The sequence below is a fragment of the Gadus morhua genome, chromosome 9 (assembly GCF_902167405.1).
Source record: "Gadus morhua chromosome 9, gadMor3.0, whole genome shotgun sequence".
NCBI classification, from domain to species: Eukaryota; Metazoa; Chordata; class Actinopteri; order Gadiformes; family Gadidae; genus Gadus; species Gadus morhua.
This window is the reverse complement of record NC_044056.1, coordinates 21,371,977-21,394,476: the sequence shown is the minus strand read 5'-3', so window position 1 is coordinate 21,394,476 and position 22,500 is coordinate 21,371,977. Positions and strand designations below refer to the sequence as shown.

The 22,500-nt window shown below is 48.8% G+C and overlaps 1 protein-coding gene across 2 annotated transcripts in view; it reads right to left on the bottom strand.

Moving 5' to 3' along the window:
• roraa (RAR-related orphan receptor A, paralog a) overlaps positions 1-22,500 on the bottom strand; it is a 180,120-nt gene that overhangs the window by 17,752 nt on the left and 139,868 nt on the right. The gene's annotated exons all lie outside the window — the stretch shown is intronic.

Sequence of the window (22,500 nt, the reverse complement as noted above, 5' to 3'; positions counted from 1 at the left end):
TTCCCAGCCTAACATCTTGGATCCTCCATCATCCTGCCGTGTGCACGGTGGAGCCAGGAGGGCCGGCCCCAGATCGAGGCTGTGTATGTCTTCACGTAAAGGAAGGTCAAGGGCAGCCCCTCCGTACGGACCCCCTGGTGCCATCCGGATGAGGCCGCTGGCCACAACGGGACCCTAAGGACGGAAGGTCCCGCCTCTCCGCAAAGATGAACTGTAATAATAGTGACCCCTTTGTGGTAGAAAGATACATTGTTTTATTTCAATGTTCTAAAATCACTACATTTTATTATTAATCTGATTTAAAGAGACAACGGATTTGAATGATAAATATTTTCGGGGAACGTGATTAAAAGTGATCCCATGGACTTTTTACAATTCTACCCGCGGTTGGCCGTCGTACGCAGCAGGGCAACATTGCGAGGAGGAGCGTCAACTCCAATGAGGGAGGCCCGACTCTGCGTGGCCCTAATGAGACACAATAATAATGATAGTGGTACATTTCACTATGTCAGAGAGTTACATCAGCCTCTCCCCTCCGGTCAGCCCTGAGAGTCGACTCGAGGAGGCCATGTTTTATCTGAGCCTCGCGGGCGCGGCGCATCCACCGCTACACCTTAACAAGCGAGCCCGGCTTTTAAAACCAATTTGATCACATCAAACGTGCCTTTTTGCTCCCGGGGCTCAGCCCATTTGAATCAACTCTGGGGAGGGATTGGGACGGGGGTGGGACGGGGGTGGGGGACGGGGGGGTTGTGTTGTGTCATGTGGATAATATTGAGTCCCTGTGGCGCACCCAGGGGGAGGTCCTTAAAACACACAGCCTCTAATCCTCCGCTAACCCGGAACGCCTGTGTGAACCCACTGCTTCAAAAGAGAGCCGGCTTCCCCCCTTTTATTAGTTAAAGATATCATTTGTCGTCCGTTGACACGTCCTAAACCCTTTTAACCCTTCGTTTAGACAGACCCCCCCCCCCCCCCCCCCACACACACACACACACACTTGTCCACTGCTCTCCTATGGGGACCACTGGATTCCCCACGACTAGCCTTGTTTACACTGAATTATCTGGCATTTTTATCCTATTTTGATTCTTTGTGGTATCGTCGTTTCGGGCTAGGTATAACTCGGAGAGTAGTAAATGTTCAACTTCAATGCGTGATTTATTCAGAGACACAGAGTCAACGAGCTTGGGTTCTGGAGGTGGCACACAGGAAAATATTCAGTTTTTATTGGAAACGGGCGGAGTGGTAAATAAGCCACGCCCACAGGGTTTAATTGGAAAAAAAGGGACCAGGTTTGCAGTGTTGAACTTATTTACAAACTCAAGAAACATTATACGGTGTCGTCCACTCTGTGGAGGACAAACCATTCATAACTGGTGTTAGCTTGAAACATACTTGAATCTAAATGAAGCGTAGACTGAAATATTTTACATCAATTTCGGTCAAATGACCGACGGTGGCACGGGGGGAAACAGGCGCTCCTTGCTCCCACCGCTCTGCATCATAAGTGAGGAGCGCCGGTAATTATAGGATCCTCTCGTACGGCAGAAGGTGAAGTAAGTCCACCCCGCCGCAGAGTGGGCTCGCTTGTTAGTTTGTTATTATGGAGGCGGGAGGCAGGTGCTTATATTCTAATCAAGAGGGGGTTAATTCATAAATAACCATTCGCTCTCATGGCTTGTTATTCTGCTCAGGCTCATCTCCGCGCGGGCCCCCGCCTCGCGGACAGCGCGCTCCCGGAGTTTGTTTTTGTGTTCCCTCTGCATGAACATTAGCATTTCAGGGTGCTTTCCATTCCTTCAGCGTTTGCAGCCTGATTACTTACATAATTTGTTCCGACATGCTCTTGCGGCAGGCGAAGCATGGCGTAATTATGACTCGCTGTGGTCGAGGCCGAGCGGGCCCGCCTGCAGAGACGGGCCCCGGCCAGCGGGTGGCAGTGCAGGGCCGTGACTGTGGATCCCCCCCCTCCGCAAGCAAGTCAAGCCTCCACCCAACCCCAACCCCTTCCAGCCCACCCCTCTCCAGCCCACCCCTCTCCAGCCCACAAGGTTCCTGGCTCTGCGCTCGAGCCTCTGACAGCTCCAGGCTTAGGCTACCGCTAACGCCCCCCTCCCCCCACCCCCGTTCAACCCCCCCCCTCAGCCTTACCCACAGCGTAGCTGCAAGATGCCTTCATCTCCCCCGGAAGACGTATGGCTGGCTGGGCACTTGCTCAGGCCTGACGGGGGCTGTGCCACATCAGGTGAAGGAAGTGGGAGCAGAGACGAGGGCTTGCCAGGCCAGACAGCGCGCCCTACGACGTACACACAAAGCGTGCCTCACAAAGCACTATCTGGAAGGAAGGTGGGACTTCAGCTCGCGCTCTCTCTCTCTCTCTCTCTCTCTCTCTCTCTCTCTCTCTCTCGAAGCACTCATCGGTTTAAAGGGCTCTTCTTCAGACTGGCTGCAGCAAGCTTTTGTTGTGATGTGAAGAAAGAAAATAGAAAAAAATAGATTCCTTGTTTCTACAATGGGAATATGAGGCTCCTTTCAAGAGGCTGGAGAGAATGCATATGACTAATTAATAACATGGAGATCAGACTCACCACTGAGTCACCCGTTCCGTTGCTCCTGGCCTGTGGTCTGTTAAACGCTACGATGGGGCCTCTGGAAAGACTCCAGCCCCCCCCGGAGTTGCACTCCAGACAATGGGAATCATTTATTGATTCGGGACCACGCGAGGGGGCCTCTCAAACAAGACGAAAAAACAATTTGCCTATAAGCACTCCCGATCCGGGAGTCGATATCTATTGACACGGGCTGCAATGTTAACCGCCTCTCGCTGTAAACCGGGCAGCCGGCTGCCATGAGCTTGACCAGCTTGCAGCGTGCTGTCACTGATCCCGTTCAGCCTGCCTGCCTGCCTGCCTGCCTGCCTGCCTGCCAGCCAGCCAGCCAGCCAGCCCTGCGATGTTTAGGACATCAAAGCGCGCCTCAGTGAGACGGGGCGGCGGGGCTAACACCCACCCCGCTCCTCACAGCGGCGCGGCGTGAGAGGCCCGCCGCCGCCGCGTCAGGCAGGGCCGCTTCAAAGAGCCCTCGCTGAGGCGCAGAGATAGTGTGCTGCCGGTGTCATGCGGACACCCCGGCCACGCCAACCTTAGCGCCGGACGGGCGCCGGCGATGCCACCGATGACCTTTGGCCTCGGAGCGAGCGAGCGAGGGAGCGGGCGGGCGGGGAGAGGGGGGAGGGGCGCGTTGCGGCACGCTGGGAGCGTGGTGGACAATGGCAACACAGGTGCTGGGAGACGATAGAGGGGATGGGAGGCTGGGGTAATGGGGAGGTTGTTTGTCCCGGCGTTGGGGACAAACAGAGCGTCCCGCGGCGGCGGCTGAATTGTTCAAGGACAGTGAGTCACGGGGCCCCCGCTCTGAGGGGATGAGCGCGCCGGTGTTCAGAGCCGTGCACAATGGAGGCGCTGAGGACCCCCGGTGACTCTCACTGTGCCCCCACACAGCCCAGACCAAAGCGTTTCTCGCCGTAGCTAGCTGTGCTACATCAGGCTATCGCACGGCCTGCCGCTGTTGTTAGCCATGTGAATGCTAACGGCTAACATGCACTCTTATTAGGCGCTCTGAAAGAGTTGAGAGGCTTAATAAATGCAGCGATTGGTTGTTTATTAATTAACGCACTCTATCTACAGCTGAAATATTTGTAAATGTATTTATAAATTATTTTATTTTATCACCTTCTTTTCTTTATCTTTAATTTGGAATTCATTCACAATGTGAAATTGAGGTTGTGCATAATAAACCCACATGCATATGATGAAATCCAAAATAAAACATCCAAAAAGACCAAAATAAACACAGGAAATGACAGCCCCCCTCCCCCCCGGCGGCTCCCAGTGCACTCAGCGACCACGGACACAGCGCTGAAGGATTAGGATTAGCCCTTACATTACAGTCCCATGACCAGGCCGTCGTCATAATGCCCGCAGATTAACCCATCCCTGACTTGGACCATTTGCTCATCTCCACAGAAATGGTCATTTGCGATTGATGTGCACTTCAGATGAACATCATCAGTTGGTCTCTCACATATCATTTCATTTGGGTGCATAAAATATGATTTGATCTTTCTTGTGTACAATTTATGTTGCGAGCGACGAATTGATAAAACGTAGCCCTTTGGTTATCAGAGGTGGACGTCCAGAGTTTTTGAAAGGATACAAAATACGCATTTTGGTATAAATAATACACTGGTCTCCTTTTTGGAGAGCGTCCTAGCCTGCAGCGGTTCAGTAGCAGATCAGCGCCCCGGATGTAAAGGGATGTGTATGTTGTGACAGCGCGGCGCTGACAGCTGTCAATGATCAAATGGCGACAGCCTGTGGGCTCATGAGCAACATTATGTAAGCTAATGAGAGAGTGTGCAGCGTGGATTAACAAAGACTCACCCAGCAAGCCAACTAATAGTCGCTTTAACAATGTAAGGCTAGCCAACGGTGTCTGCTTGCAGGACTCGGAGAATAAAACATTTAAACAGTTAAATATAAAATGTGCAGGGCGAGAAAAAGAAAGCCCTGCCATGCTCACCGAATTAGCTCAATGTCAAATTTCCACTGAAAACATTTGCTGTAATTTATGTACTGCCACATTAATTCCCTCCTTTGGTCGTGGATATGAGCTGTCATTTGATACAAACAGTCCAAACAGATACCCATGACAGGCCAACAGCGTGCAAGAGCACAAATCTGAGTGTTGCCTCTTTTACTTTGGCCTCACAGCAAGTTATACTATTTTATTCCTATTTATGAAAAATAATACATAACTAAATATCAGCGGGAAATTATAGTGCTTTATTTATGCATTTGTAATTCATTAAGTAATCAGGGGATGTTTGGATAGCATGTCATAAAAGGTTTATTTCCAGGTTATTGAAGCAATAAATGCACAAATTCCCTCGCAGGACTAACTTGAGCATCATCATTTTTCCCAGCCTCTGTTAAACACAGAAACATGCTGAAGTCATCAACAATATTTCTGACCAGTAGCATGAAAGGAAGCTAATACATAATTGACACATTTTGCTGTCTACTCAGTCCCCCTATCACCTGCGAGCACTGGGCTGTGATCTCCAGCACCTGAATAACCACTCCATTAAAAGAGATATTCCCCTTCTCTGAAGACGGCTAAAGGCTTTTACCAGCCGTCTCCCTGTTCAGGGAGAGCGCAGGCCGCAGCCCGGGCCCTAGGCTGCCTTCTGCGTGAACTCAGGCGTGCTCCTCTAGGTTTGTTTGTGAGTGAGGCCCATTAATATTTAAGCCCTGCCTGTACAACACTGCAGCGCTTCTCTCTTCATATCTGCGCCTGTGTTTCCCTGACTGGCCCATTGAAATGCATTCTGACACCTTCCACACACGCCGCGCGGTGGTATTCCCAAACCGCACCTCAGGACTTGTCTTTCCGCATGTGTCTCTTTCGTCAGCCGCCTGAACAATAATTTGGGCACTAATTTATGTGTTGCCGTGGCAAAGATTGACGAGCTTCCTGTCTGGGAGGCTGTGCACCTGCACTCCAGGGGAAACCACCGAAAAGCCTGGCTTTACCCCGCAGACGAGCACAATGAAGGGGAGCGTGTGTGTGGCAACCCCCCCCCGTACCCCCTCTGCCATCACCACCGCTACCACACACACACACACACAGAATCATCTCTACCCCCAGCTGAGCACAAACATTTTTCTGTTCCTCCTTAAACCCCCCCCCCCCATCCCATCCCCCCACCTCATCAACACCACCAAACCTCAACACACACACACACACACACACACACACACACACACACACACACACACACACACACACACACACACACACACACACACACACACACACACACACAGTCTCTGTCTATGCATGCAGTGACAGCAGGTAAAGTCGCACTAATGTGCCCGAGACTGGTGCACACAACCACGCCTGCCAGAAGATAGATTGACACACACTCCATCCTCCGATGTCAAAATACAGGCAGATCTGCAGATGCCACTTCTGTCTTCTCTAGTTAGTCATAGTAAACCGAGATTAACACAAATGTCCACGCTCTGTAGAAGTTCACGATAGTGGAAACTTTCATAAAGAGACATCCAATAAATATTGATATGCAACACATTTTTCCATACAGAAATAGGTGGGTGGGGGATTCTGGGTGCATGAAGGTATTTCCGAAATGTCAAAACATTCTCACACCTTCATTAAGGGGAATCGTGTGCAATATCAACATCCGAATTTATCAATGTTTAATATTTTAAAGCTTTGAAACCAAAATCAGCGAGAACCTTCCACCTCAATAAGCCATAAATCACACAGGAAGAAACGAAGGGTTCTGCTGTGCTGTGGTACTAAGCAGAGGACACTGCTGCTGCACTAAAAGGCAACAGAAGGTGGATAAATCTTTCATTGTGGGGGAGCGCTTTAGTCTCTATGTGCATCCCCAAGGCTATCCTGATGCTAGCCCATCTTAGCCTCCTGCTATCCAGACATCACAGAATTCCTTCAAACTACCATTGCAAAAAATGCCATAAATATTGAAGATTACAAGTACTACCTTAGACAGAGAGACAGCCAAACGAATAGAAAGATACACAAACAGACAGAAAGAAAAACAGACAGACATGCCGATATATACCCAAAAATACCTAGAGGCAAACAGACAGACAGACAGACAGACAGGGAGACAGACAGACAGGCCATCTGTCTGTCTTTCGTTGAATGGCAGGCAGATGGGTGTAAGGATGCATAGAAGGACGGACAGAAGATATACATACAGACGGACAGACCGCAGTAATTGTCCCTCTCCTGAGAGAAGCACGTTGCCAGACTGCGTAGCCATGGCTGCGTCGGGCCAGATAGTAATCACTAGCTTGATTTGCTCCATCAGAGAAGAGGGGGGGTCGAGAATGTACAGTAATGGCAGCCATCAGCGCTTCCACTGAAGTCTGACTTGAAGTCTGTGTGTGCATTTGTGTGTGTGTATGTGTGTGTGCATTTGTGTGTGTGTAAGTGTTTGTGTGTGCATGTTCATGTGTGTGTGTGTCAATGTGCTGACGGATCTAGTATCCAGTATATATATCTATGGTATTTATCTGTGGTATCTATCTTACTATCGATCTATCCACCTGGTTGTGTGTCAGATGGCCTCTTGGCATAGATTAAACTGTGTTGAGGAGGACTTTACAGCTGTCTACGCTGCAGAAAGGCTTATACAGAGAGAGATGTTTCGATGACAGCTTTGCCTTCTCCGCCATTACTCAGTCTGTGTTTTATGTTTATAATGGTTTGTGAGACAAACTTTCCTCACAGATCAGAGACACGAATACACACACCAAAAATCTAGCAAGGCAGTTTCTTAGGCTTCATTACAGTTTACATAACACGTCACTTGGTTTCTTTCATGTCAGATCTGTCCTGTCTGCCACTGGAGAGATGCACGCTAAAGCAGCAAGGAGCAGATAAAATAAAACACACTAACTTGGGGGAAAAAATCGTCCACTTGCATTTTCAGCGTATACAAAGAAGTTGAGTGCAAACGTTGGTATTTTACCTTTTTATCTTGCTATTTTGATTTGTAATTTAGAGGACACGAACACAGAAGACAATAGAAAAGTCTGAATAACGGTCTTTAGGCTTGGCAACTGCCCTCAGTGCGCTTGTCCCGCTCACACCGTACAGCACGCCACCTCCTCGCCTCGCCTCACCTCACCACCTATATTCTCTTTCTACGGGCTGAGACAGTGTTACAGTGTCACCAAACCTCTGCCATTCAGCCTGAAGGTCCCGTGTTTTCCATCGGCTGAGAAAGTGCAGGCAAGGACGAGCGAGGGGAAGATGAATGAGCTGGGCGGCCAGACGATACTCCCAGGGACGTGTGATTGAGACAAACGAGCCTTGTTACATTAGCTGGGGATACTGAATCCTGCTGCTCACAGATCCACCGTCTGATAGAGCTGAAACCAGACACACCCAACCTTTCCACTGGATTACCAGTGTCACGGGTGGGGCGCGGTGGTTGGGGGAGGGGGGGCCCGGTCAGACAGCCGGTAAGAATGAAAGTGAGGGATGAAATAGTGATTGATTATCCATAAATATAATATACAAATCCTTTTTATGTGTTGTGAAAACAATCTGTGTGTATGTATAAATATATATATATATCAATTTATGACAATTGATGTTTGCTTTGGCACTATAAATAGTCGAAGTTGTCATGCCAATAAAGCGCCTTGAAATTAAAATGTAATTGAAATTGAAAGAGAGCGAGAGAAAGATGCATGCAGACGTACAAACGCAGACACGCACACACACACACACACACACACACACACACACACACACACACACACACACACACACACACACACACACACACACACACACACACACACACACACACACACACACACACACACAGAGCTTTTTGGACCATTTACTTCACCCTTGCAGGTGTGGAGCAAATGAAAGTGGGAGATGCAGGCATTCTCTAATCAATATACAACGCTCCTGGCTATTAGCATCTCAATAAGTGGCTGTGAAGACCTCCATCACACACCATTTAGTTGTAACCTGACTAGATGTGCTAACTGATTACACTGAAATCATTTGATTACCACGTCCAATACTAACTTGATGAAATTCAGAAAAAAATAACATCATGTTTATTTTATTTCCTCCTGTTGGCAGTATCAAAGCCTTGATGGAGCGCTAGAGATGAATGGAAACGGCATGCATGCGCATCCACTCCCATTTATCAAAATCAATACACCCATGCCAAGAACATCGCAAAGTAATTTCCCATTTAATACCGGCCATCATAATTAACTCCAAAGATATGCATGTGCAGTGTTCTCATCTGGCAAACTCACACAATGACGCACACACACACCTACTGTGTACATAGGTCATGTTGTTAACACATGTTACGCAATTTATTGTGAGTTTCTCCTCTGGACCACATGAAAGGCATTTTTGGACGACGGGGTAGCATGGAGTCCTCTTCACACAGAGTTTACAGATGCAATGGTGTTTTCACAGGCCTGCAAATACTGCGGACAGTCTAAATTCACAGAGCACACACTCCCCCAGCAGCTAGCATGCAATGCTAACACAGGTCTGACGGCTAGCTCTGGGTGAAACACCCTTTCCGACGGCCACTGGTGAATGACCCGCTTTAATCCCAAAAGCAAATAAACAAATGCCAAGATTAATGATTGCATAAACTCCCCCACTCCAGCCCCCCCCCCCCCCCCCCCCACACTCTTACCACCATCACCACCAAAAGCCCTCGCATAACAATTGGCTCGCTCGACCCATTCTCTTTCCATGCAAAGGCTCTTAGTCAGCTGACAGCCCGGCAAATCCCCTCCCTCCCTCCCTCCCTCCCTCCCTCCCTCCCTCCCTCCCTATAGCGCCTGGATGGAACCTAGGAAAAGTCCACGCTTTGTTGCTTCATTAGCACCAGGAAGGGACCAATATTCCCCTCCTGGACCCCGGGCATATTCGAACCCGACGCGACTCAACAGGGCGGTGGAGGGTCCGCTCCAGAGCAGAACGTATTGGGGCTCCTCCACGCTGCGGTGGCCAGCCGCCCCGCTCCCCGTCGTCCTGCAGCGACCCAGGGCCACGCGGCGGCCGGGCTCTGGCCCTGGGAGCCGGAGCAGATGTGGGCACGCCTGTCAGGACACTTAATGAAGACAGCATGCTCCGAGGACGGGGACGGGGAAGAAAGAGCACAGAGATTCCCATGTGCCGACTCCGTTAACCTGTTCCTCATTATGAGTGCAACAAGAGAGAAGAGGGAAGGGAATGGGCCCTGCAGGTCCCCGCTTCTAAAGACAGTGGATGAGGGGAGGAGGGGACATCTTGGAAGTTGAATTGGACATTATGGGCGATAAATCAGAGTCTCGGCAGAGCAAACAAGGCCATTAAAATGACATTAGGGTGTAAGAGGAATCGTTTGGACGTGACGACAGGGTTACAGCCGGACACCGGACAGAGTGCAAACAAACAAAGTCTGTGTCTGAGGAATTTGGAAAGGAAATATGAATGAATATGACTAGGATGACAGATGAAGAGAGGGAGGGAGAGAGAGACCAAGAAACACATTGAGACAGAAAATGCGACAGAACAATATGCATATAGAGCGTGAAAGAGAGAAAGAATCACACAGTGTGAGAGAAAGATAGAGAACATTATAACGGGAGACAAGAGGAAAACAGAGAGAGATAGATGGTAAAAGAGAGAGAGAGAGACAGAGACAGAGACAGAGAGAGACAGAGACAGAGAGAGAGACAGAGAGAGAGAGAGAGAGACAGAGAGAGAGACAGAGACAGAGAGAGAGAGAGAGAGAGAGAGAGAGAGAGAGAGAGAGAGAGAGAGAGAGAGAGAGAGAGAGACAGAGAGAGAGACAGAGAGAGAGACAGAGAGAGACACAGAGACAGAGACAGAGACAGAGAGAGAGAGAGAGAGAGAGAGAGAGAGAGAGAGCTAGTGTGACCAGTGTAGCTCACCGGTCCGGGGCAGGGCAGGGGGAGCGTGGGACGCTGTAGACGGAGTCAGTGGTGGGGGGGTGGGGGAGGGTTTTTTGGGGTGGGGGATGATCTCCAGGAGGCTGCTCCCCAGCATGAAGGCGGAGGCAGCACCCCCCGCCTAATGAGGGGTGAAGTGGAGACCCCCGAGGGACGCCCTCAGGCACATTCATTAGGAGATGAGAAAGCATTTCCTGCAGGCAGAGAGAGGCTGCCTGGCTCGGTGGGATGTTTAATTTAGGCCCACATGAGGCGGGGCAGCGGCGGTCGGGCCTGATGGTGCAGGCGGGCCTGACGGTGCAGGCGGGCCTGACGGTGCAGGCGGGCCTGACGGTGCAGGCGGGCCTGACGGTGCAGGCGGGCCTGACGGTGCAGGCGAGCCCGGAGAAGGTCGGCGGGGTCAGCGATCGGCGCGCGAGGACAGCGGGCCTCGGCTCTCACCGAGAGGCCGTTTGGGCCGGGAACAAGTCGTGTTCGGAGCATGACGCAATTTGTGAAGCCCGCCACCGACGAGCTGAGATTAATAAAAGGTCCCGGGTAAGCGGAGGATCTCAGCGGCGGGCGGCTACGTGCTCTGTTATTTTGGCAGCCAACTGCTAATAGGGAAAATACGTGGCTTCTCAAGTTTCATTCGTTTCCCAACGCATTGCATTTCCTTGCATCTTTTACGCTCTCGGCAAAAATAATAGATTCATTTAGCCAGTGGTGGTTTGTGGAAGGCAACCAAGGATTATGGTAATGCAGCTCCGAATGCTCCGAGCAAATGCACTGAAAATAAGACATTGGTGCAGCAGGAGACACAGGGCAAAAAATACGAGAGGGGTTTAATTTATACCATTAAAAAAATGGTATCATTTTCAGCATTCAAAAAAAGTATTTTGAAAATCTGATAAGAACTGAACTTTTTTTTTTTTTTTTTTTTTGCGCAGACAATGAGACGGCAGAAGGCGTTACGGGGTATCAATGCACACCCATTCAACCCCAGCCTCTTATCACAAGCCACTCATCCTTGTTTCTGATGAATCCTCGCATTTATTAAGTCTGTCTCCTTGCCTTGTTAGATATGTATAACCAATCTCCTGTAATTAGCAACTGCTAACCTTTGGGGTGCTAATCCCCCGTGAATTGTGGATTTCTACATCAAAGCCCCACACTCTCCCGTATAGCGGCTGCTTGAAATTACACTCGATTTGAAACCTGCAATTATTTGTATAGCGTGGATACAAACAGCCTCCTCTTTTATGTCTTGCGAGGATCCCGTGGGTTTGCGGAAAAGAATCGCTAATCCACTCCGGAGGAATCCAAATATAGAGTTCACATTAGCCTCCTGAATTTCAGATGCGTGGCCGGGCGCCCGCTGAGCATGTGAGACGCGGAAGGCTTCCTCTTTTTGTGGAGGGAAGATTCGATTTCTTTGGTGGCTTAGATGCATCACACGTGAACAGAGGAGGGGATTGTAGCGGGGGGGATAGGAATCTCGACATCCCGAAATAATTGATCACGGCTACACCTCGCGATTGTTAGCTGGTCTCTTTGACGGGCGATAATTGATAATTTATTCGACGATCGATGTCTTGCCATCGTGTCCGATGTAATTACATGCCCACAACTCTGCATGGTGCATGTTCTCACACGCGCACACACACACACACACACACACACACACACACACCCCTGTGCACAAACATACTCCTACTCACGCACAACACACAAGCAAAATAATGCATGCACACACACAAACACACACACACAGACAAACACACACTCACCCACGCGCACAATCTTGACAGTTTCAGGGAGGATGCCTGCAGCATTTATTTCCTCTAATGAGAGACAAGAGTGCAGCGGGCTGTCAGGCAGCCCCGGCGTGGGAACAACAGGGTGGGTTTTAATTCCATCAATCCTCAGTGTTTATCCCCGCACCACATCGATACGTGTCAGCTAAGCTGGAGGAGATAAAGCATGTCGTGTTGACTAGCTCAGGTTCCGACTGAGCACTGCGTAAAGTAAACACACTAAGGCCTCAGGTAGACGTGTGTTCGGGGGTCTAGGGCCGTGTGGGTGCAGTCAGAGCCGCACTCCACGACAAACACGCTGTCAAGTGCGCTGTTCAACCCCCCCCCCCCCCCCCATCAACAAAAGCAGGAGAGATTACCAAACTGAGACAAGACACAACATATCCCCTCATGCCTTCTATTGTTTTACGGTGGGTAGCGATATTTCTGTGCATTGTTTCTGTACCCATCGTGCTGTTTGTCATTTACAGGTAACAACACACCGCAGCTGGCACCTTATACCATCGTACAAGTCACACCTATATTAGCACGCCGAAATACAGAGACCAGACTCTGTGACCCCGTGTGTGTGTGTGTGCGCTGGTGAGAGAGAGAGAGAGAGAGAGAGAGAGAGAGAGAGAGAGAGAGAGAGAGAGAGAGAGAGAGAGAGAGAGAGAGAGAGAGAGAGAGAGAGAGAGAGAGAGAGAGAGAGAGAGAGAGAGAGAGAGAGAGAGAGAGCGTGATAAGAGAGAGAGCGTAATAAGAGAGAGGGGGAAAAAGAGACTGAGTCAAAGTGCAATTCAGTGTCATAAACCTTGATCTGTGTATGTTTGAGACAGGACAGAGATCGAGGAAGAGAGAGACAGAGAGACAGAGAGAGACAGAGAGACTATGAAAGTCAACGTGTGTGTTTGTGGTACATGTGTTTGCTGACAATGAGAAACAGCAGACGTATCCCAATCTCGCCAACCCTGCATACACACACACACACACACACACACACACACACACACACACACACACACACACACACACACACACACACACACACACACACACACACACACACACACACACACGCACAAAGACATACACACATACGCACACGGGTGCAATAACATCAGATTTACGGTCGGATAAGACCGTAACATACAAAATACTCTGAGGATTGCCTTTGAGCGATAGCAATAACCCTGCAGGCAGTCAAAGTGTGATTTATGTAGTGTGGCTGTCGAGGGTACAGCACATTAATGTAGATGTCTGTGGTGGTTGCTCGTGCGAATGCAGCATAGGACAGGCTGTGCGAGAGAGAGGGAGAGAGAGAGAGTGAGCGAGAATGCGTTTGGTGTAAAATTGCTTCATCTGTTTACAATTCCATTCAGAGTTTATGAGGAAGACAAGGCAAACGGCCTGATGTATTGCCCCCGTGTCGCTGCGTGGCAGGAGCATCCACACACAGAATCATCTCTCACTTAGAAGCCAAATGATACGTCTAATTTGCTGCGAGCACGGTTATTTTTAACCTCTCCAGCCGTCAAATAATGGAGCTTGACTGTCAGCACTGGTGTGTGTGTGGGTGTGGGTGTGTGGATGTATTTGTGGGTGTGTGTGTGGGTTCACGCACGCATCGATGTGTGTATTCCTATCTCTGTGTGCATGTGTGAGGGGAGTGTGTGCGTGTCCCTGTGTTAAAAGGTTTCAAAACCTTTTCAATTTAACATTCCCTTTGAGCAAATTACAAAACACACATTCACATTAGTTTGCCTGATTGACTATTTTTCCCCTCATCACCCAGGAGAACCCGGGAGAAATTACAAAAAAAGAGAAGACTAAATGGTTGATGGAGACTTTCCTTCTAGCTGCTAACTACATTTCAAACAGCGCTGAGAGTACGGAACAGTGCCTTTTCCAATATGTTACTGCTAAGTTAGGGAAAAAAAAAGCCTTTGCTCTTTCCAAAATAATTATAACTGTATTCATTGAATGCAGCCATTTAATTCCAAAGGAAACCCAAAGGTCTTCGCTGGGGAGAGTCGAGAATTTGAGTAAGATGTTCTGCGAAGCAACTCTCAGAAAAGTACTGTTACATAAGAAAAAAAAAATGGTGACCAATGGTGAGCTGGCAGTGGACTGTGGCCTGGTGTCAGTAAATGATGTAATCTACATGGACACACACAGATCTTGTAGCCCTTCTTCAGCCAACGCAGTTGGGAATCATTTCTTTGCTGAAGGAAGTCTCGGGCCTAGGCCACGTAGGCTTGGGTACATGCTGGCCACTCTGCCTTCACTGGGTTAGGTAACACGAGTGGTGAGGGGTTGATGTTCCTGAAGACACGACGAGGGCCACATAAAGGCCTGGCTGGACAGCCATCATACCCAGCAGCACAATGAGTCATGCTCATGTGCAATTTCTGTAATGGCTTAACTCCAATATGTCCTCCATTTTTCGTCGGGTTGTTTTTGTACGGTGCAACAATGTGACTGAATAGAATGTGACCAGATATAAAAAAAATATTAAAATGACTAATACAAAAAAAGAAAAAAATCATCAAAAATCATGAAAGAGAAATTGTGTTCTGTAAGTCTGTCTTTGATCTGCTAAATAATGCCAGATAAAAGAGGGGCTCTGAAAGGCAACTGTCTTCTAGGTTTGATAAAGTGAGCGTGTGGCGGGCGTGCGTAAGTGCGTTATGACTCAACCTGGAACCGTTAAGCTACATACTAAATACACTTTTATTTTGGAAAGTAAACTTTAATGTCCTAGTGCTCAGGGGAATGGGCTTGTCCCCAAGTGTGCTGGTTTCATGATCTAATATTGAAATTAAACAGTACATCTACTGTATTGCTATATTCACCTCCGTACTATAAAGTGAAAGAAGAAATACCTGCCGAGCTTGACAATATATTTGCAAAGCGAGACCTGGAATTGCAAAGAAAATGGGGGTTTATTGTAGAAAAAAGTTCTATGCAAGTCAATAACACTGCTAGATATAACTTACTGTGTTCATGAGGGTAAAGCAGGGCTTCTTACTTTGTTCACAGTTTGTTTAGAAAAAAAGAATACTTCCAATCACTTTGAATTCACAATTGTGAATGTATACCGACAAAGAATATCCAAAACATAATGGGATAGATCACTCCCCTGTTTGCCAACTTTTTCAAAACAATAGAATCTTGCTCTCTTTAATTCTTACAAAACAAAAACCCTTCGCACTACAATGGCAGCCCAAGCCAATGACTATTGTCTTGCTAATATGCTTTCAGTCTGGCAGCGTCTCCCTTCTCCAGCCCAAACAAGCCAAACTGCACACTCGGGCGCCAACAAGATTATTCTTTATGAGTTTTACGAATGGTAACTAACGCTGGCAACTGTTTGAAATTACATCCTCAGAGTAAACATGATTAATTATTACCACTCTCTCTCTCTTCACGCTCCATTGGCCAAGCGAAGGAAACACGACATGTTTATGAATCTAAACAAACCACGTGAGGGGGTGCTGAATGCTGGATTTCTGTCTGTGTTTCCCTCTGTTTACCTCTGTACACAAAGAGCACCTCATCAACCCTGCTGGGATAATTGAGCAGAGAAGCTATTTCAATTAGCTTGTCAACGCTAGTCTTCCATTGCAATTGGCTGTTACAACTAGCTATTACAATAAGCTGTTATACTAGTCTTCCATTACATTTGGCCTATACCACTAGCTAGTACAATATGCTATTATAATATTTATTTATTACAATTGGCTTTTACCACTAGCTAGCCATTACAATAGGACGTTACAGCTAATTTGCTGTTACAGCCGGCCATTGCAGCTAGCTGGCCATTACAGCAGGCCATTACAGCTAGCTAGCCATTAGTATAGGCTGTTGCAGCAAGCTAGCCATAACAATAGGCTATTACAGCTTGTTGTCCATTACAGCAGACCGTTACAGCTAGCTAACCATAGCAATAGGCTGTTACAGCTAGTTAACTTTTACAATCGGCTGTTTGATTCGCTGGTTAAATGGCAGTGGAGGTGGCAGCAGGGGGCCTCCATTGTGGCGACGTGCAGCCGATGTTGGTAACCGGCGGAAACAAAGGTTAGGGCCGGGGGAAGACAACGCTTAGGGCGTCCGCCCAGCGAGCGCAGACCGTGTCATTAAAATGGACATGTTTCTGGAGCCGCAAACACGTTGCGTATGAGCGAAGTGTCGGGGAGACAGCCAGCGTGATAAAATGGATGCCTCTTATCTCCACTCTGCATATGAAAGGCTTACACGCCGGCTCCGTGACACATCCTACGCCTCATCAACGTGGCATTCGCCCGGAATTACACTCCAGCCTGAGCGGAATCAACAGGGAAAAACAATACACCTCGTATATATAGTCTCCTCTTAGCGCGGTCCACGGCAGCGTTTAGCCGCCTGTACGTACAACATTTTATAATCTGCGGCTGTATCTGTGTTCCAGAGGACATGTGCATCCCTTCCACATCTGTGTACATGGGAGGAAATACGGAGAGAGCTTAAACCAACCATTTAAAATAATTTGTTTCACAGGCAATTCACCATGGATGAGTTTATACCATGTTCTACCCCCCCCCCCCCCCCCCCCCCCCCCGTGCTGTAATTCCCCGGTAATTCGTAGGCATGGCGAACTTTGCGATCCCGGGGTAAGCTTCAATTATCTCGATGATTTGTGGTGAACACTCTCAATATAATAATGATATAGTATCTATAATTACCATGATGAGGTGGGTAGCGCGCACTGCACAATAATCACCCGTATCATCCAACACTGGTTTGGGAATCATTATCAATCTGACGGCACTCGTCAGCCCGGCTTTGTTTGTTTACCCTACCCCCCCCTCCCTGATTGCTATTTTACTACCAAAATAAACAACAAACAACAACTTGCCACTTGCAGCTGCATAATTTGCCCGAGCAGCAAATGGCATTTATCTATAAATTTATTTTCAATTTGGAGTGTAAGCTGCAGCCACGGAGGCCAAATCACTAGCAGGGAGAAGATTATTCTAATTACTTCCCAGCTGTCACAGGGCTGCGCGGAGCACCGCAACTAGTAATCATATCCGCACGCGTGCGTCGCTGGAGCGCACGTTAAGGTGTTGTTGTTTTTTGGTAACTCGGTGTAATTACATTGACTATTACTATGGTTGTTATTATGATATGCTCTAATAGGGGGAGGGAGGATACATGAAAACGAAACTTTGCTTGGATACGATGATGCCCTGTTGGTGTGTATGTGTTTGGGAGTTTTTGAGATGAACATTTTGGAGCCGACCGCAGACTGCTGCAGGTCAGACTGCATTACTCTTTCCGTTTGGAAGGCTCATTTTGGTAGGATGTGGCCAAACCTACGATTTGAGTACAAGCAATGTGGTCTTGGTTAAGAGAGGTCCCTTGCGTTACATGGATCATGTCCTAAAGAACTACACACAAACAAACAACGACGATTCACAATAAGAAAAACCATCAAGGACTTTGTTCAAATAGGCCTTTTGTAGGTCTGGTTGGTTTCATAAATTCATATGCATTAGCTTCTGTGGTTTCTAACAGAGCAGGGCTCTCGCTGTGTGTGGTTTTCCTTGTAATTTACACGACTAGTCCCACAATCCCCTTGACAGACCTGTTTAGGGCTGTGCGGCTATCAGAGTGCTGAGCCCCACCAGCAACCAGCCTTCGCAGGAGATTAAAGTAAATGGCAGCAAGTCCAAATTATTGCTGCCCTCCAAAGCCACGCTGCAGAAGTCACTGGGTTCAGACACACACATGTGATGCTAATGTTTTTTTAAGCCTGTTAATCAATACATGCATCTCTAATTTCCCCATGTTTAATGTGTTAATTGGCTTCAACTCAACTGATGCTAATACTTAAAATACCAGTTAATAATTCACCCAATAAGTAACATTATCTATATATATATATATATCTATATATATATATATACATATATATATATATATATATACAAAAAAGTAATGTTGGGGTGACAGTGAGAGGCATTTTCTCTGTTTAATACAATGCACAACTCTCTACCTCATAATATAGACTCTTGGATATACACCTCAAAAGCAAAAGTTGGAGAATGCTTGATGTGTTTATCCTTTAGGCAGACAGAGAATAGACTGTGTGGGTGAAAATGAAGCTTTTCAGCTGCAATGGCAGGATCAGCCAGGCTCAGCGCCTTATCTTATCCATCACACTACCTCTACTGGCCATGGAGACCCTGTCCTTCCCTGCCTTATCACACACTGAGGTCTCGCTGCCGGAGCTGTCTGACTGCTCTGGAAACACACCAGCGGAACACGTAGCACTAGCCACTTAGAGCTAACTACACAGAGCTAACTATGTGTTTGATTGTCTCGCCTTCACTCCAAACGGCCATTACCGCCTAACATGTCTGCCTATTCCTGACGGACATATTAAAAAACTATCCTTCACACGTCTTATCTAGCAAATTCATAGAGTGATGAGGGGGAAAAAAGAAGAAGTCTGTTATTATGCTAATGATTGCCAAGCTAGCGAGTGATGATTGTACATTCAAAAAACGCGACAGCTCCTCCTCACCTACACAGTACGCAACAAAGAGCATTGTAATGCATAATAATACTTCCCAGATAAAAAAAAAGAGCCAAACCGAGGTTAAACAAAGCATTCATGCACACAACACACTTCTTCCGCTTTCCATCACATTTTCCTCCTCTAACTCTAACGAACAAAGCCACCCTGTCTCGGAGGAGCCGGCGAGACAGACACATGTCAATCACGGCCCCACGCGACGCCACATCTCCTGTGTCAGAGGCTGCCGAATGGAGAAATGTGCAATATTCTGATAATATTTCATGCAAACTAATGCAAGTCAGGACACTTCCCTGCTGGCCAGAAGGAGGGGAAATGAGAACAGGTAATTATCGTATTGCCTCAAGGCGGGAAATGATAGAGATTGCAGGCAGAGCGGGGGATATTTAGCCCTGCTAATGAAGGCCCATGTTTTGGGAGCACCAGGATAGCAGAGCAGAGGGGATCTCTCCTGCAGCCTGGCAGGAGGCCGGCCCTGATAAGACCTCGCTACATAATGAGGACATCCAAGCCCTGCATAATGTTTTGGACCAAGGCTTACCGTCCGCTACATGCTCTCACGCTGGCCAGCCAAGGAGGGCTAGCACCACTAGCGGCCAACATACCATCAAGCATATCATCACCCTCCCATCAGGCCATCTCTGACCAAGTCATACCTTACAGACGGGTAACCTAAACAGATTTAAAAGCTTTAAAAATAAATATATTTTTATATGAACTAATGACCACCATTTGAATAAGCATGTACGATGAGATTGAGTTGCCCAGATATTATAGAGTAATAAATCTGCCCATTTCCATGGCAGTCTCCGGCATTGTGTAATGAAGATTGCTCCTATTATTTTGGTGGCTCATGACGAGATTGAAGGGCCGCCTACCCACTTAGAGCAGTCCTAATGGCTACTGTGTAAACAATCATTGGAACGTGTTAAGCCTGATTCAGTCTCTTGTATAGAATGGCACCACTTACGTGCTAATATTCATTGAATAATGACACCGATCCCCATTATTATTTGGCATTGTGCACAGCTTGATTGAAGGGGCGCCAGCCCACTTAGCCTGGCCCATTTAACCCTGTTGAATAGTCAGTGAGGGCCCATCGCCACCGCCGCCATAATGGAAGCACAACGCAAAAATGAAAGAGAAGGGAGAGAATGCTTGTTTTGCAGCACCTTCCCTGGACGGAAATGAAATTTTAAACACGTCATTAAGATTCACCAGCGATTCCCTCCCCAGACCCGCACGCAGACATCAGCATTGCTAATTTGCCGGTTTGCCGTGGATGGCGGGACGGATGGTGGGAAAGAGAGCGGAGGAATGGAAATAGGAGTTGGATTTGTCCAGATAACCTTGTACCCCGAGCCGCTCGGCTTCCCGGGGATGTAGCCCGGGCTCAGTCAGCGGCTCGCTCCCTTATCGTGTTAATCTGAGGCGGCAACCAATACTGCGGCCGGGGTGGCGGCGGTCGCATCCTGCCTCTCACCTGCCGAGCGCCCGGTGAGGCGGACCGCTCGGAGAGGCGGACCGCTCGGAGAGGCTGTCAGCAGCCGGCCCAATCGCTCACAGAGCCTCCGGGCGGAGAGCTGCCCCCGCTGCCCTTCGCCGACGCTAACACCGAACCGGGGGGGCTCAGCTGAATTAAACAGGGACGTGAAGGGAGGGTTGAGAGACAGTGTTTGTGGGGAATGAATACAGCAAAGCATAAGAAAACAATAAGATCACCCGATGAGTTGGGGGCGGAGAGCCCGCACGGGCGCAGACACAAGTCAAGCGGAAAGGTTCTGACAAGGGTAGTGAATCAGCAGCAACAAGAAATTCAAATTGTCCACGCTAAGCAGTTTGCAGCTGATGCTGATCTGAGTGGACTGACCGGTCGGTTTGAACCTGCGGTACACAGGCCCAGGGTGGTACAGAATGATGATGATGATGATGATGATGATGATGATGGTGGTGGAGGTTGAGCTGAGGGCCAGGTGCTTCATCAGCACATCACACACGAGGAGGGCAAAACAATGATCCGTCACACCAAATAACCACAACCACCCCTTTAATGCACGAGATGTAGCATGCAAGACGAGTGTGTGTGTGTGTGTGTGTGTGTGTGTGTGCGTGTGCGCGTGTGCGTGTGTGTTTTAATTTCATCTGTTGTCAAGCGTCACATAGAGTGAAAGCAGATGGCACACAGTGGTCGGTTAAGAGCCAATCAGAGGAGATGGCTAGCTAGACGGCTAGCCCCATCGCCGCTAGTGCAAAACAACACGTGCAGAGATCCGTCATCGGGCAACAGAGAGGGTCGGGGGAGGGGGGGGGGGGGGGGCACAGCGGGGGGCCGTGGCTCTCGCTGGTTACTGTCACAGGGCTCAGCTGTGTGCATGCACGCTCCACGCACACCGCCATCTTTCACTCAGCCGGGCGCAATTTCTTCCAGCGCCCGCCGCGCCCACCGGGCCCGCGGCGGGCACGGTCAGCGTGGGCCCCGGCCCCGCAAACATTCATTTACTGCCCTGCAGGAGCGCGGGAGGGCCGGGGCGCGGCGCAGCGGGCCGCACAGCAGCACAGTGGTGCAGCGCTGATCCCGACAACGAGACCTGGTTAAACATTACCCAGGCTCACCACGGAGAGGGGGGAGGCAGGGCGCGCTGCACGGTGACACACACACACACACACACACACACACACACACACGGCTGCACACATGGGACAAATAAATCTGACTCCACATGACCAAAAACACACACAAACAGGCACACAGAAAGTACAGACGCATACCCATGCACTAACACACACACACACACACACACACACACACACACACACACAAGCACACACACACACACACACACTGCACCTTTCACATAATTAAATGCTTCATTTAAAATCAGGCTTTGATGATTTCTCTAGTAGCACCTTGTCACACCAGCCGGCTAGACGTGACAGAGAGTAGTAATTGCATCCCTGCAGAGGAGCTCGTCGTCTGGGAGGGGCCGGCGCAGAAGTGGAGAGCCACCGCAAAGGTTGTACTCCCCCCGCGGCTCTCTCGTTAGGAACGCCCCAAACACACCGCCTCGCTTCCTCCGCGACCCTCCAAAACGCAGCGCCCGTTTGCCTTCGCACTCCGCACCGCTACAGCGCTGTGTGTGTGTGTGTGTGTGTGTGTGTGTGTGTGTGTGTGTGTGTGTGTGTGTGTGTGTGTGTGTGTGTGTGTGTGTGTGTGTGTGTGTGTGTGTGTGGGTTGTTCGTAAATGATTTGCCGTCCTCCGCTTTCTCCCTCTTCCTAATAGGCTAATGTGTAAGATAACCTGACCAGCGTGTCTTCAAATGTTCTGCTCACGGTAGAGCGAGCGGCGCCCCTCTCAGAGCGCGTTCGCCCCCGAGGCACTGCGAGGTCTAACCTGAAGAAATTGGCTTCATCTTTGAAGTGGAGCGGGCGAACAGATGGAGACGTCCGTTGCTTTCAGGAATTATTAATGACACGTTGTGATCCCCCCGATGACCTTCAGCAAACAGTCTGCCCTCCTCTGCACCCCTGGAGGACCCCCCCCCCCCCCCCCTCCCACCACCACATCAACATTGT